Source organism: Lepeophtheirus salmonis, chromosome 5, assembly GCF_016086655.4.
Source record: "Lepeophtheirus salmonis chromosome 5, UVic_Lsal_1.4, whole genome shotgun sequence".
Lineage (NCBI taxonomy): Eukaryota > Metazoa > Arthropoda > Copepoda > Siphonostomatoida > Caligidae > Lepeophtheirus > Lepeophtheirus salmonis.
The window spans coordinates 25,399,045-25,417,506 of record NC_052135.2 but is presented as its reverse complement, the minus strand read 5'-3'; the positions used below and the strand labels follow the sequence as shown (position 1 = coordinate 25,417,506).

General features: G+C 28.7%; 1 protein-coding gene across 3 annotated transcripts in view; it reads left to right on the top strand.

Moving 5' to 3' along the window:
• The window catches only part of Syt7 (Synaptotagmin 7), a 313,580-nt gene that overhangs the window by 149,372 nt on the left and 145,746 nt on the right, over positions 1–18,462 (top strand). The window contains exon 1 of one of the 3 annotated variants that reach the window (XM_040713161.2): positions 12,807–12,925. The exons of 1 other annotated variant lie outside the window; for it this stretch is intronic. The gene's annotated coding sequence lies outside the window, so the exon portion shown is untranslated. Of the gene's footprint in view, positions 1–12,806; positions 12,926–18,462 lie in introns of those variants that run through there. One more of the 3 variants, XM_071888465.1, reaches the window with a different exon arrangement.

The following is an 18,462-nucleotide window of genomic DNA, read 5'->3' as shown; positions in this document are numbered from 1 at the left end:
TCCCTATTAGATATGATATTAACAATAACCTAATAATATATATTAAAGAAAAAGCGTCCTTGTTAAAAAATATTAAAGAACACAATAAAACAAATATTTTTAAAGTTATGGAAAATTGGTTCTTTATTTTAATTAATCAAGGTTTTATAGAGAACAATTTAAATAATCCTAGGATTTGCGGTATTGGGGTTTGTGTTATGAATGAATAATGATAAGTTTAGAAATTATTCATTATTATATATTTCTGTAAGAAAACTACTTACATTCATAAACTACATAATACGAGTCTACTTAACTACTTTTGGATTATACAAGAATAATCTTTTATCTTCGGATTATATTATAATATTTTACTTTAATATGGAAAAATCTGATTAATTATACTTTTTATGAAAATAATTGGCATCCTCTTCTTTAATTTAACCTTGTAGGTACTTGTAAAAATCTAAGTTTAGATATAACTTGGGGTTCCCTTTAAAACTAGTTTTAGACTTTAGTCTCACTAAAGAGCAACTTTTTTTTACTGTTGAATTATTGAAAAAAGTATGATGTTATTCTGATTTGTGGTATTTTATTTTTTAAACATGGTTGAAAAATGCAATGGTAAATTAAGATATAAAAAAGGACTTTATACTTTTTTACTAAAATAAATATGTTTGATACAAAATCCTGACTATTTTGATTGAAATTTCTATAGAAAAAATGTAGAAAATAAAAAATAATTAATGAATCCCCCTAGACGAAAAAATATAAAAAGCTATTTCTTTGTAGCTTTTATAAGAAATAAAAAAGTATACTTTTTCCCTCTTTTCTATGTATTAAATAAAAGTATGAATTACATTTGTAATTATCATGGGATGATTTCAAAAAATTTCTGATGCCGATTCTAATATAAATTGCAGATCTCGATTTTACATCTGATTCCATTCTTATTTATAACCCTATTTACGGTCTTTAGACTATTTTACATCATTTTATTTGTTTATTTACTTGAAATAATCTCTGGTTACTGCGTAATAAGTAGAGTTTAAACCTATTCGAAATAAATTTATGACTTTAGCCTTATAATTTTATAAAATTTCGTAATAAAATAATTTAAGATCAAAATAGGGTTAACAACTTGGAAAAACCAACTAAAACACAAACTGAATTTCAACAAAAGTGTTCTAAATACGTGCGGTTGTTGCAGCAATTGTTATATTCATGCAATTAATTTTGTAAATGTAATGCATGTTATCATCGATCTGGTACTGCATCGAATGTTGCTATACGTGAATAGTCATTGTACTGTTCCGGTTGACTTGTTAGACTCGCCAATTTTACTGTCACAGTGTAGAGCAGAATATGAAAGAGGATCGCCAATGAATGATGTTTCATTAATTTTATATTTTGAAGTCATCCTGTTTCGACGAGTAGTTTGATGTAGATACAACAAAGCTATACTAGTCATCCCCATCGGAATTTAATGTGAGACAAACAACGGCTATTAATGTGTTATCAGATATGTTTTATTTATGATTATATTGATTAAAGTCTAAGAAAATATATAAAAAGTAGATCATTCTGATTTTCAAATTGGTATTTGAAAAATTATCATAATATATGAATTTGATGTTAGTATGTAATATTTCGGAACAGTTCATACTTTTTCTACAAAAAAAATCAGTAAATTTCACAGAAAACAACACTGATAGATGTGAAAATATATTTCAGTTCTACCGTCCGCTAACCTACCTTTTTCTCTTCGTCTTTACTGTTCTTCAAAATTTTGATTTTTACATAATAATATATATATACATATATTTTCAAAGATACTAACATTTCGTTAAATGTCTTTTCTGATATTCAATCGCATGATCCATGTGTACTTTTTGTTGAAAAATTATCCAAAGTCATCCAAATTGGCATTTAAAAAAATCTTTATGGCCGATGTGGCATGATATAAGACCTATTTAAATCCCTAAAAAATGTTTTTTGAGCTTCTTAAAACATGATAAAAAATTGTCCAAAACCGGCCAGCTGGTAGAGTACAATCATCATACAAGTTTAGAAACGTTCAGATAGTACCACATCCGAGACAACATATATTACATTTACATAACTGATTGCACTAAAAAACAATTGCTGCACCAACTGTATGTGTTGCGAATACTTTTGTTAAATTTCATTTGTGTTTTCTCAGTTTTTGAAGATATTTTGAATATCGGTTATTTTAATAAGATATTTTATAAAATTATAAGACTAGGGTCTTAAATTCACAAGTATGTTTTCTTTTTCTTAACGGAAATATTTCAGATTTTTTTTCTCATAACTTAGAAAAGTAATCTATTTATTAAATGTGAATGGCTTTGTGTATGTGTTTTTACTTCAATCACGGGCAAAATAATGAATGGATTTTCCTTAAATTTTTCATGTAGGTTCTTAAGACTCCAAAAACGGTTCTGGTAACTAGAAATACGGGGCAGTGCAGTTTAAACTGCCTTGTGGCCCAGTACTTCATCTGCACAACCTGAGATTTGGAGTGTATGGAGTGTATTTTAGGATATTAGAAGAGTTCTTTGAAGCTCAGGAAGGAGTAGCGTAGAAATTTAACTTACCTAGGACCCAGCAGTCACCTGTACAACCCGTGGGATGGGTTATAGAATATTACAAGGGTTTCTGGGTATCTAGAAACATGGTGGCAGTAGATTTTAAACTGTATTTTGGCCCAGCATTTCACCTGTACAACCTGAGAGCTGGGATGTATTTCGGGATATTAGGAGGGTTCTTTGATTCTCAGGAAAGGGGAAGTGGAGAAATTTAGCTTGCCTCCAACCAAATAGTTCATCTGCACAACCCGTGAACTGGGGTGTATTATAGAATATTGGAAGGGTTCCTTGGTGCCTATAAACATGGCAGCGGTAGACTTTAAACTGTATTTTGGCCAAAGACTCCTCATTTACAACCTGAGAGTCGGGGTGTATTTTGGGATGTAAGGAGAGTTTCTTGATTATCAGGGAAGTAGCGGCGGAGAAATTTAACTTGACTCAGGCCCAGAAGTTCACCTGCTCAACAACAATGAAATCCTAGAGAAAAGACACAAAAATGTAATTGTTACAAATCCCTCAAGAGATTAAAATTGAATATAAACTTTCAAAAGTCTGATTTCATGAATGAATGTACTGAATATTCAAAGATTTAAAAAATATGTATTTTTATTTCCATTTGTATCTTGTTCTCGAAAAAATTTAATGATATATATTGCTGAATAAATATAAAATCCATATTTGTATGGCGTCAATCGTTACTTCCTGAGTTTTAACTTACAAAACCGATTACATAATATAAAAAAAAAAACTAACAAATTCAAAAAAATAATAAAGTATTTTTTTCTTTCCTTATTTCTTAATAGTAATAATGTTTTTTCTTTTTCTTAATTTGACTTCATTTTGAAGTACTTCCGGTACACTGAAACTTTGATCAGATGGAGGGTAACAGCTTTTGATGGCTCAGAAAAAAAAATGGGGGTAATTAAAAACACCTAAACACATCTTGAGATCCACAATAATTTTGAATTTGGTCAACTTTACGAAATAGCGAAAACTCTACTGAATAATAATAAATATAGCGTATCTATGTTTGGGTTTATCTAGAAGGTATATAATTGTATACTTTCTTATATGTGGTATTATTTAATTAGAATCATGTTTATTGAACATGTATGTATGGGTAAATAGACATACATTATACGCTTTTTGAGTCTTAAGTATGCATATTCAATTAATCAGCATTAGTTTAAAAATAAACAATCTTTGATTAATTGGATCTAATGTATTTTACTAATAAAAATGTTTTTTATTCATATAAAATACATGGGCCTCGATTTCTATTAAGAGGGAACCTTTTTTTAATTACTCCTATTTGCTAGCTGTGTATATTTGAAAAATAAATATGATTTAACTAAATGTGATCTGTCAACATAAAAGCAAGATACATTAATTTTTCTCAAATTTGAGAGCAATATTTTTCGAATTATTGTCAATTTCAATAAAAAAATTATTACTCTTTTAAAGCCGTTGAAAATTGTACATAAAATAACAAAAAGAAAAAAAATCTTACAATGAGAGAAAGATAACTTTTATTTGAAAACCCATTTCAAACAGGTATAAGTTTCTTAAGTCAAATAAAAGCTATAAGCTATAGCTTAAATTCTTAGGTATCTTAACTCATCCCCCCAATTTCAATAAAAAACTATTATTGACTCATTTATGTTGTTGAAATATTAGGCTTTATGTAAATATGAATTAGAAAATTAATTGGGATTTTCTACTTCTCTTCATTTTTGTTTGAGATTGGTTTTATGTTGGTACACCTCATATCATACTTTCTGGGATTCTTGAAATTAAACCTCAGTTCTATAAAAAAGAGTACGGTACATATTTTTTTAATCAAAAAACGTCAGAAACGATTCATCACATTTTATGAGAGAGTAATTTCCCATCAAAAACTTATGAAAATTTAACTAAAGTAGTAGATACCTATTTTTAATTATCATCTCAACAAAGAAAACTTTATTTCAACTACTATAAACAACAAAATTGATGCAATAATTATAAAAGTTATGTATGTTGTCTATAAATTATGAACCATAAAAGTCAAAAACTTAGTTGGAATTCTAACAAATGTTAAGTTATACACAAATGATTTAATAAAAGTTTAATAGTTTTATCAAAACTAATTAATGTTATTATTGTTTCAACACATAAAAAAGAATTTAATAAAGCATCTCTATTTGGAAACTGACGGTATAAAAAATGAATCTACTTGTCTTTAACCAATAAAAAATATTCAATTGTTTCTGAAAAACAGATTTTGACATTTCAAAATTGATTTAATAAACATTCTAAATTAATTTTTAACAAATAAAAAGCAAAAAAAAAAGAAGAAGATATTTGAGTTTGTTCTGACAATTATAGTAAAACAGGCATTCACAAGAATGAATTACGATATTTCTGAGTATATATTTAAACTATTTCAAATCAATTGGTACAAGAATGATTCCACTATCTCTCTGAAGTAAAATAAACTGTTGTAGGGATAATTATAAAGTCTATGGCTCCAAAAATTTGCAAATTAAATGAATTAATTGATCTAACTCTAGTGAAAATTATTCTTTGTTCATTGTTTAAGCAAACAAAAAGAAAAAAAAAATGCAAACGAAAGAGCCTCGGTAAATGAAAAAAGATAATAACATCTTAACGAAAACCTGCTAAATATTTAAACTAAAAAACAAAACTATAAGACAAATCCATTCCAATCAAACCTCTCCTGCACTTCCTAGGATCTTAAAAGGGGTTTATCCAGACTAGTAGGTATGCAAGAGCTCTTACTTCTTGCAGCGTAGAGAATTAGAGCAACTTTGCTATTAAGCATTTCTATTTTGAAGTGAAATCTATGTTTAGTTGGTGACATTACCAACCCATCCCCAATCTTTATTTATGAATTTTAGTATTTCCTCAGAAACTCAGAAGTCATGTGCACAATGTTAACCACAATTGGACAATCCCAAAACAGATGTCTTGAAGTCTCAAACCGGACTTACAAAATGTGCAGTCTCCCTCTGTTTCTTCGACTCCCGATTTATTTATAGAAAGGGTAGAAATAACCATCCTGCAGCGGAACCACTTTTCTTTTAAGTCTATGCAAGGGTTGCAAAATGTTTTTATTGAGTTTTTCAGAACATCTTCCGACGGTTGACAGCCTAATTGAAGGATGCGTGTTCGAACCAAATCAGCCAGAGAGCCCACAATTTGGATTTCGATGGCTTTCTTGCAGGCACTTGAAATAGCTATGGTTTCTAAAGCCATGTAGAGCGGGATGGAGGGCTATAAATCCTTGTATAATACGGCTTAATTATTTCTTTATTCTATTAAAATGTAAAAAGATCGTCTCCACAATTGTATATTGCTGAAAGTCCGGATGCCTTGAAGAATTCATCTCTAGTGTTCAACTTGGGGTTGAAGTTAAATGGTTTGCCTACGGCCAGCTTAGGAAAAAACTCGAAGAAGAGTTGATTTATATAACGAATATATGTCATAAGAATTTCACAAACGGAATACATCTCTACAATGGTTCTTCCAGTGTAGATAAAACTTCCGTCTTACTGGTGTTGATCACTATACTCGAGGGCTCTGAAAATGCTTGTAGGGACCCAAACACCGTTCTCATATACTATGTGATTTCCTTCAAAGATCCTGTGTAGTAAACAGTTAAGTCATCCGCGTAAAATAGAGCCATTGTTGTCATTTCATCTTTAGAGATAGAACGTAAAGTTTCATGTAAATAGTCCAATACTATACGGAAAAGGGTTGGAGACAAAGGATTTTCTTGCTTGCATCCCCGAGTTATCTCGAAATAATCTTCCTCACACAAAGAGCTAAGTTTAGAAGAAGAGTATCTTAATATCGCTGCTACCATATGAATCACTTTCAGGGAGAACCCAAATCTTTTTAGCTGCAACAGTATATATTTATGGGAGATGGAGTCACAGCCAAAAAAATAAAATAATAATCTTGATACATCTGAAAGTCCACCAGCATGACTAAAAAGTCCTTCCCATTCGCCTTATCTGTATCAATAGCGTCTTGGATCAATCTTGGAATGTCTTCTGCTTTTATTCGTTTCATAAAGCCCTTTTGTGATTCAATTTAAGGAAAAATAACTTTAGTTTATTTTTGTGTTGATGTCCCGCTAATATATATATATAAGCTCGGGAGAAAAATCTTATAAAATACTTACTTACTCAATCACACTTACAAAAGTTAAAATGATCAATAATAAAAGTTGATAATGTCGCCTCAAAATAAATATGAGCCAGAGAGGGTTTAAATTCTTTTTATATTTTCTATGAACTGATGATATTTAATCGCTAAAATTTGATTAACTTTGTAGATCTTATTTTAATAGCTCTTGTATAAAATTCATCAAATTATAAGTTGGTTGGTTTGCTTTTTGTCTACTTTTCATCGATGAGGGATAAAATAACCTATATGATGTCTTAAGAGAGTATTTAATAAATAAGCAAAAAAGTCATTATACTGCAGGTCCAAATGCAGTATCTAGTCTATGCTTAAAAGTCCATGTCCTTGAACACTTATCAAATCTACTTCAAGTCCTACAATATTTATATTGTACTTAGTTTGAAACCTTGAATATTTACATTGAACTTATTTTGATAACTCCTATTTCTTTTTAGCTTATTTCAAGTCCATAACATAGTTTAACAAAACTTAATTATTTTTTTATCGCGAATTTCATAAAAAAATTTTAAACACATTTTTTGCAATAATTTCAATTCTGATTTTTTTTTAGCACGAAGAGTTTTTGAAATACAGTGACTTGAAATTTTATCAATTTTTTGAGATTGTTGTATGACGTAAATCAAACTTTATTCAAAGAGAATAATTTTGGGAACACAAAACAACAATGTACATATAAGTGAAGATTATATATTAGAAACGTTATGAATTTGTCTTCCCTTTGTATATTTTGTCTGGATTGTCACCATACAGCATCCAACAATGATCCGCCATTATGTTTTTAATCCAAAATCCTTGGTAACGATTATTCATCGTGCGAATATCTTGATGAAATCACTCTCCTTGTTGGTCACCCATTTCACCAATATTTTAGGAGAATACATCTTAGTTGGAATGCAGGAAGTTAATTTTCAACGACATTCGGGACTCAAGTTTTTTGTAAGCATCAAACAAATTCTTGACTCCATCTTTATAAGGAGGCGGCTTGTTGTTTCCAAGAAAATTGTCACATATCCATTTGAAATCCAGTCAAATCTTCAATCCCAGTAAACTTACGGCCTTTTAAAATTCAGTGGCAATCACAATATCCCTTATTTGTGTTCCAACAAAAATTATCTCCTACAATTTTGCTGCACTAACCGTTTGAATTTTGTTTTTTTTGAAAAATAATGAAAACCCTTCAGAATTGACTTGACCCATTTTTTTTACAAAATTCTTCATTAAACCAAGTTTTATGTGGAGAGGTGCTATAAATAATATTTAGGGATCCACTAAAGAGACTGGAAATATGTAGATGTAGATTTTTCCATATCGCTATTTATACTAGTTTAAATATCAAGTACATCCATGAAAAATTTATTTATTCTCACTTTTTTTTTCAAATTATGCACAAAATAATCTAGATAATATCCATTTATATTCTTCTTTAGATATGAAGTACTTTCAGAATAAATATTGGTTGCTATATTCATAGAAGTAAGTTCACAAATGGTAAGCCTGAAAACAAAACGGCATTGTTACTTTTTTTTTAAATATAAATACTATATTTTACAAGAATAACAGGAAGACATGTGTACAAATTTTGAGACTTGTAGATCCATTTTTTACTAAAACAAATATCACTTCAATATAAGGAATATTTATCTAATTTATTGATTTAACACAAATAAATAAGCAAAATTATAGGGGAAAAAACCCAGCTTTATCTTAAAAACTGTATGTGCTAGAAGAAATATAAAGAATGATTTGAAATCAACATTTAAAATGCTTTAAGATTTATTTCAAGTTATTTCTGATAAAAATTCTATGTTGACCTTTGTAATTATTTTACAGAATCTATAGTATTACGACTTTTCTTGAATTTAATGAAAAACAAATTTTGATTCCATGTGGAGTCACGTGTGTTTGCTTGAGAGATCAAGTCGAGTCACAAGTTCTCATAATATAAGCCCAATTCCAAGAAGAGTTTTTTTCTACTTACACATAAATAGGAGATTAAAAACATAATAGAACGTGCAATTGTAGACCATAGAATAAGAAGTATATATCGATGACAAGTTGGGACAAGCTTGATTTATATTTCTGCTGTTTACAAAAAGGGATACAGTAGAGAAGATACGGAGAAAAATAATTGTTGAAAAAGAAAAAACGGTCACTATATAAACGAGTTAATCATTCTAAAAGGCAGCTATTTTCTTGTTCTTTATCGTGAATTGTTTTTATCAAATCATTTAATCAATTCAATTAGCTTAGTTAATGTAAAAAAATGATTAGGGTTAGCGTTGAATAGTCTAAACTGTTTAATCAAACTAAGAACATTCCTACCCAATATTTTTCTTTAGTAGATGAATTATATAGTTGTGTTTTATATTCAAAAGACGTTTGCCTTATACTACCAAACTCCCTTTAAAATTAAGATGTTGGTTGTATATATTTCTTTTTTACATACACTATATATTTATATCTAAATATCCAATAATATATTTATTAAAAAAAAACCATAAAATAATCTTAATATTTGGTTATATCTAAATATGTTTATAACATTTTCTCATTGGAATAATAATATGTATATTTTAACTCCAAGTAATTTCTTCATATATTACGAAAGCCGAATAATTAAAAAAAATATGAATCTTATTTAGATCTTATAATATCAAACAAGATTATGGGTTTCAACTACTTTATATTTTTTTGTAGGTAAACTTCCCCATATTTATGTATTTGTTTGTGCTACAAGTGATTTATTAGAAGAAATGGATATTAGAACGTGTAGTGCGTGAACATAAAAACAATCTTGAACTAAAATTAGGAAAAAGAGAAAATCCCAATTCATACTCAACAGCTCAATATGAAATGATATATTTGAGTCAGTTATAGGCTTTGTATTCAAATTTTAGGAATGGGCAAAAGTACATAAGAATTTTACCTATATTTAGTTTAGAACCTTATTTGATAAGATACTTATATTGGCCCTGATATAGGCTTTCAAATGGAATCTATAAATTTTTCATTCTTTTTTTGCCAATTTGCAGCACTACCACAGGATTAGTAAAAATAATTTGTTAAAAGAAATTGACAATGAAACATATTTTTAACTTGGATCTATGATCTATTTGAAAGATTTTAGCGATTTAATGAAAATATTTTATTTTCTCCAGTATTTATTTAAATATAAATTAAAGAATCTTATGGTTAATAATCTATGTTCTCTTTTAATAAAGCAAATATCATGTCTGAATAAAAAATTTATGTGAATTTGATATATAGAGACAAAATCATTGTAAGAGTAAAATATACAAATCTATTAAACTTTGAAATTTCAAATAACTATTATAATAAATTGTAATTAATCAGTGTTTTTATGTATATATATATATATATATAAAGTTATAATAACAGTTTATGTAAATAAATAATCGTCTTCTTTAAAAAATGGTAGAAATTGGATGAATATTTATTTCTCCAAGCTGAACAAAAATTCCGGATCATTTTTTAAATTGTTCCTTCTACTTACTGCTTCTTGGAAAGGTATTTTCCATTATTTTTCATCTTCCAGGCTCTTGGAGATTTCCACAATGTCCATAATCTTCGCCATCTCAATTTCAGCATCTATGACATTTGAAGTGCCCTGCTTTTTGCTCACTCATGATATAAAGATATTTATTATAGTTTGTTTATGGACAATGGTGACTGAATAAGAATTTCAAAACATAATTTCTAAACCTTGTACGATTAATGAGAAAGTTATTATCAATTAACAGTCTACATTTTGCTACCCAACCCTATTTATATATATATGATTTGATAAAACAGAGTAATGGCTTAGAAAAGCAGGCCATTCTAAGCTTAAATATGATACGTTTTGTTTACAACTTCAATATTATCTTATCATTAACGTTATATGTCACTTATTTTAATTGACATCATTTATAAGCAAGGAGAAAATAGTCAAAATATTACATACCTAGCTTAAAAATGAGTGAATGAAGTCACGAACATAAAAAAAAAGTATCATAGTTAAATTTCAAAAATTATTATTTTCTAAACAATTCCTAAGTTTAGTCAAATCATTTTTCTAATTACATTTGGTGTATGAACATTAAAACAAAAATTAAGAAATAAGAAAATCACAAATTATTTTTTACCTTATATATATATGTAAATAGAGCCCAATATTTTATTGACATGTTTTATTCCATTACTGGCTTGTATTCAAATTTGTGAGATGAGTTAAGATACTCAGGAAATTTTTTTTATGGTTTAAAACTTTTATTTTATTTAAGATCATTGGATACTCTTCCTAACTTTTATTTTCTCTCCTCAAGAATAAAAGAACAATGATAACAGTTTTCAAAAATTTGTAGAATATTGTTCTAGTTATAACTTCAAAAAAACTTTCATACTAAAAATACATAGGGCTTACAACCTTGCTTATAAATGACCATATTTATTTAAAAAAAAAGTAATAGGACGAGCTAATATTTAGTTATATGTACACGCTAGTTACAATCGAAAAAATGGTTCATCTACCAACATACAGATAAACTTTGCTCAATAAATATGGATTGATAAAATAAAACCAAATATACTAACTGGATAACTATTTAGGTAGTTTACAAATTTATATATACTTTCTTATTTTATACATGTCTACAATGAAATGTAGTAAATGTTAGTTTTTAAAAGGGATAATGCAAATTAGGGCTTGATGTTAAGATTATTAAATGTTGGGATTAGTCCATGTTTTTTATTAATTTTTTAAAATTATAATAATATTTTACAAGGGAGCAGCTTAGTTGTCATGATGTCTCATTAGTAGATCAACTATGTAAGTACCTATGAGATTTTCAATTCTACTCCGGGTCAAACAAAGATTTACATATTTAATTTACCAACAAATCCTCCATGTTACTCTCTGTCATTCATGAATAAAAACACAAGTAGTTACTTCATATTAAGATATTCCCGATTCAAAAATGAAATGATAACTATTAATGATAATTTATAATTAGAGATTGGAATAGAATAGGGTCCCCTGAAGTACATTTTAGAAAAAAATATCTATTAGTATCCCGTAAACAATTTGTATTTGTATTATTATGATTTTTTTTTTTTTTGAAAATTAAAACCTATTAGCAAACATATGCCATCAGAAATCCGATATGTCATCTTTCATATTTTGTACGCCATTTTCTCAGTTGTGCTTTTAAAAACACACCCCAATTTGGACAATTATTACATTTATTTTAATAAAACAAGGTTTGCTTGCATCTTTATTTGTCATCCAAGTACTAATTTTTGAGTTAATTGTCTAAAACTGTGTGACTGCATGACTTAAAAAAACACAAACAATGTATTAACTAGCGTTTGTGATACCCAGTATTAATAAAAGATATTTGTCAGTTAGATCCTTAGTTGATACTAAAAAGTATTTATATATCTTTAAAAAAGTAGGAAATACTAAAAATACTGTATAAAAAGAAGTAATTTAGTATTGACTAATTTTCTATTGGTAAAAAAAAAGTAACACACAAATACAAGCATAACTTTAACAACTATAAACGTAGTCATCACAATTTTAATATCTTAATCTAATAAATATAATCGTAGAACGGATTTTCTGTTCTTGGAACGTAATAATAATCAACCAACCTGTTGATAGTTAATCGTTCCTCCTTCTCCTTTTTCCGGAGAAAGTAGAGAAATTGTTTAATGGTCTGAAGGACAAGAGCATGTGTTTGAGTGGTAGTAGTTGTATTTTTTTTTTTTCAGAAGATTTGAAAGAGGCTTTCTCTCTCTCTCCTTTTTTATTATAACACAACGATATAATATATTTTGTATTACCTCCTTCTCTCATTCTCTCGATCCATATAATGTTTACATCATAGCATGTAAAAAGCATAGTTTTCATTGCAACCTTTAGTAGAATAGCTTATACATACACACACATATATATACGCCTATATTTTGGGCGCTCCCTTTTGAATAAGTCTCCTACATTTACACATACTCATACAACTTGAATTGGAAGAACCCCTTTATGTTGTAATATTTAGATCAGTATAAGTCGTGAAGCCATTTGAATTTCATCATCGCTCCAATATTTGTACGAGAAAAATAAATATGTGAGTTACTATTGGCATTATTTTCACAAAAAAACTTTATAATATAAACAAAAAAAAATTATTCATTAATTTTTGGTTTTTTTAATGATACATGAAAAGATTTAAGAAGAACTGATATTTTAATACATTAAAATTTGTGGGCCGTCAACAGAAAAGCAAGCTACAATGATTTAAAAAAAATTAAGTGTGGATTATAATTGTATTTTTATAGGAATTATCGTCAATTTATGTCGACAATTTTTTTAAATCCTTTGAAGGACCCGCAAATTCCAATTAAAATAGCCCAAATTAATTGTCGCAATAAAAGAATGAGAAATTGACATATTTTATCAAACATGCCATATCGACGCCAAGTTAAGTTTCTTAAATAAAATAAATGTGTCAAACAATAGATAAAACTCGTAGATATCATAACCCATCGAAAAAATTAAATACAATGCCTTTAACTGATTCAAATATGTCTTTGAAATATTGTGATGTGAAGAAAAAAATGAACTGGGATTTTCTCCATTTCTTCTTTTTTGGTCAAGATAGTTTTTCATGCTTAAGAACAAATATTTGTAGTATAAAAATATCCATGCATTCTCTGAAGCTATTCTCATTATTAATGGTTTATTTGTCAAAATATTTTCATGCTACATAAATATTTTTGTAATTTAGAAAATTTATTTTTCTGAGCTTCTCTTACTTATTTGGTATATTATGTTTTCTAATTGTTATTTGTTGATAAAACCTGTGAAAAATTTCCTTTTATGTTTATTTGGTTTGTAAGTTATAAAGAATAGGAAATCAATATTTAAATTGGTTCTCGTTAAAAGAGAAAATTGAATAATCTACAATATTTGTACAAATGTACAATAATAATCTATGAATATAAGTTTATATCTAGAGTTGTAAGAAATATGAAGTACTGGCATGAAAAGAAACAACAACTGAAAATCAACTTATTAATCCTTTCAATTTGAAGAATATTTTGTAGGATAGAACATCTGAATATAAATTAGATGTCAAAGCATAAGCTCATAATAGTGAGAAAATAACACAGAAAATTTATTGTAGAATGATATTTGTATGTCTTTATTAAACTTATGATATGATTGAGGATCACTTTAACAGTATTTCCGAACTTTGTCGTTGAAAAATATGGAGTGAGATTTGTGTTTATTTCATGAATATTATAGCTGCTCACAGCTAATCAAATGAACTGCTCAGACACCTAAGCTATATTCTTCAAATTGAAAGGATTATGATTCGTAATCTAAATTGGGTTTATTTTTTAGCCAGCCCATTTTTTAGAATTAGTAATCCGAAGAATGAATTGTCTTTTCCTTGTCATTATTATTTAACTCCAGAGTAGTGAACTTCCTTTCCTAATACATTCATTTATTTAAGTTCCTTTTATTGTTCAGATATAATTGCACTGATTAAGTAAAAGTAAACATTATAGTATTACATTTACTCAAGCCAACCTGGGAGTATTCTTTGAAGTCCCTATACATTTATATTGCCTTTTATACGAACGACCGCGACACAAACGTACGCACATTGAGTTCAAGAGAATAAATTCTCCCAAGCGCGTTGTCTATTGAGCTACGTTGTTGGATTACATTCAATTATATTTAAAATCTGATTAAATATGCTCATTAAAGACGGGGAGTAATTCTTTAGGATTTGTTCTAGAATTGTAATGATAAGTTCTGCTGTGACTCAGACTAGAATTCAAGATCGGCATCGGAGTAACTCTTGCCAATGTCCTAGCTTATTTCAATCTCCTCCTTTGTCAAAGGGGTTGTAGCTCCTTTATGAAACGTCATGACATGCTCTCCTCCAAAACATTTTTCAAATTGACAGGGTTACCATTTTGATTTCTTTTTTTTAATATTCACAAAATACAAAAGGTTTTCATCTCTATTTGTTATGTTAGTTTTCGATTAATTTTTTTATCAAGACGACAGGTCAATTTTTCTACGACGCTAACGCAACAATTACTCATGCAAACCTACGTACTCATCTGTAAGCTTGTTTCTAACAAGTGCTTATAGATAGATTGATATAGTTGTATACTAAGAAAGCCATTTAATGTGCTATGTACTTTTTTATTTTCCTTATAGATTTGTGAATAGCTTTAAAGAATGCAAACATGTGTATGTAACTATTTATATGGCTATAAGAACCTGAAATAAACATATTTCAATGTATTATTCTATTTTGTTGAATTTCTATGAAAATCATCCAAGGATGAATGTTTTGTTATTAACTGACTGACTTTTATGTATATTAAAAAATCATAAAATACCTATACCTACATAAAAAGAAAACTAACTGACATATATTGAAAAAACTCATTTTAAGGAGATTATTTCATTTCATCTAATTAATTTTTCATTCGATGTAAAAGAAAACGTGGCTTGTCAACACAAAAGGAATCCATATTAATTTCCTAAAAATTGAGTTTGGATTACATTTGTATTTTATATTTATCCACAAATTATTCTTATCTACCCTTTGGGTGCGTTGCAAATTACCCAAAGGTAACCAATATTGATTGTCTTAACAAAAAATGATCAATTTATTGATTTTCCAAAAATTTGAATAAAATCCTTCAACTAACTCAAATATGTATTTGAAATATTGGTGGTATGTTTATATCCTGTAAGGAATATATTGGAATTTTCTCCTTTTCTTTATTTTTGTTTAAGTGTGCTCTTATGTTGATGCAGCACCTATTTACAAAGAAAAACTAATTTAAATATCTCAAAAAACTCATCCTAAGAAGATTTTCTCAATTGAACAAATTAATTCTTTTGTCTATGATTATTCTAGTCAAAGTAAGAGGAAAATGAGTAGTCGTAGATTTATTATAATTAGAACCTACAAAATATATTGGCAATTAATTATTATTTTCATAGTCCCTACGAATAAAAAACTTTCTTAGAATAATAAATTAAAGAAGCAAAAACCACTTTTGTCAAAATAGTTAAGGTCATTTATTTTTTAATGAACATATTATGGACGGAAGACATATTGCTGATGGTTGTACATAATATATAGTTAAATCGATTTAAAGTAAAAATTGGTATTTGAACTCATAAAAATTCAGTTGGATGGAATAGTTATGAAATATGTAGGAACGTTTCCTCTCCGAAAAGAAAAAAGGATTCAGATTCGTAGATACAAATGTAATTGTTGTATATGTGGTATTGTGTGTATGTAATTAGTCAAAACAATCAATGGATGTTATTATTGGTTGAGAAATATTTCGTTAAAAATAAAGCATTCACTTGAGGATGAGGTTGATCTACCAACATGGTCCAAACAATCTTGGGCTTTTTTGATAATGTGTATGATCCTAGTGAACAAATTTATACTACTTATTTAAAGTAAGGTGTTAAGATAAAATCGGCGTATTTTTCAAAAATATTTAAATTGTCACTGAATCCACATTTTTCGGCGGATATACTTGAAAATTAGCTTCAACTATACATTTTGAATTCTTTTGATACATCCGTCTCCTGTATCAATCGTGCCCTCTACCGGATCCAGAATGAGAAACAGGAGTTGACGAGGTAGTTGCTTGGCATGTTGGTCATTTTCTCATAGATGGAGGTAATCTGAGAGTCCTTGATGGCATGAAATTTTAGAATTGTTTTATTTTCAACGTAGCCCTAGATAAAATAATCAATCAGATAAAGATCTGGACTTCTTGGGGAGGGGTCATATTTCTTTCCCACTTAAGTCATGGCAGTGCTGACTTAGCCACTTCAGCCACCTTTCTTAGAAATGATAAGGTTCAAAAGAGCTTTACGAATCTTTAGTGCAGTTCCGATTTCGACATCTGGCAAATTTGATATTGAATATATATATTGATTTGATATTTATACGTTGTTACTTAAACACATTATTGTCATAATTTCAACGTCGTTCATTCTCTGTAAATCCAATCTTGTTTATAACTGGAGTAGCAGTCGCCATAATGCCCAAAGCTTCACTAAAGTTTTTTTGATAAAACAATTTTTTTGCCGGCAACAAAAAATAGAGACTCTATCAGACAGCTACATCATAACAAAATTTACAGCACACAAAAGCGACGATATAGTCTTAACTCCCGTGGGGACAAAATTAAGCAATAATGGTTTTTCTTAAAATTCATTGTGGATATCATTTGTATTCTTCGACGAATTATCCTCAATTTGTATCAACAAATTATACTTATTAACTCATTGTAGACTCCGAAAATTGCAATTAAATTAGCCAAAATCAATCTGACACAATGAAATAGTGAGAAATTTATAGATTTGATATGAAAAGCTATATCAACATACAATTCATATGTGAATTAGTATTAAAAAAAAGTAAATGTAAGAAATGTACCAATAATTTTTATATTCATAAATAGGGCCACCAACTTTTGTGAGTATATATTGTAAGGTTGGTAAAACTTACAGGAAAGCCTTTCCTGTGAAAGTCATACCACTGTAACTGAATTCTTTTTAAATAACGTTAATATATCTCATATCTAACCTGAATGAGTGAATGTTTATAAAAAAATAAAATCAATAACTGAGATGAAATACGTTACAACAAAAACAAAGAAGAACTGACTGTATATGTATATAATATTGTTCCTAAAAATAACTTTTTTATCCTCAATACCAGTTTTAAGGATATTTAAAAATAAAGTTGATCATGATTTAATTTTTCTTTCTTGAGGCATTAGTATTTTTTTCAACACCGATTTAGATCGATATTTTAGTAAAAACCGCGATTTCAGATCGTAAAACAAAATTTAATGGTGTTAAAATCCTGGACAGATTTTATCCCCTGTGCTGATTTATTAGTTGTACAAATTTGATTTATGCAACACATTCTACTTCATATGACCTTACCAGGTGGTCCATTGAAATCTGTACACTTACTAATTCAATAATTAAAAAAGGTTGATTGATTGAAATTAATTCATATTTCAATATATTAAAGTATAAAAAATCAGTTAGTAAACAAAAAGTAACAAGCTGACGTACAAGTTGGAAAATGACACTTGAACACGATCGACGAATTTGCGAACTCAGTAGGGCAGTAGGGCATCTCTAAGGCCACCATTTACACTGTCAGCAAGTCCGTAACGTTGGAGAGGAAGAAGGGCTCTGTCAAAAATACCAAACTGGACCCGGAGGAGTGAAAGAAACAGTATAGGGGAATTCCCTCAAGTCTATTTGGAGATATGCCAGATATATCGGAGTTTCACAGCAGACTGTCTAGAGAACTATCAAAAAAGTGGGTGGAAAGATCCTTATGAGCGTGAAGAGGCCACTTTTGAGACCAACAATGAAAGAAACCCATCTCCTCCGTTGCAAGACTCCCTTGAATGCGTTTTTGACTTCTTTTGAGCTCTTTTTGACTACACCTTTTGGTTGTATGTCGAGGACAAGACATGCAGTGTCTGTCATCCAAACACCGAGACCTTTAAGGCTACTGTCAGCCAGCACTGGGACTCTATGACAAAGGAATTCATCTGTAGGAGATTTCAGGCCTTCCGC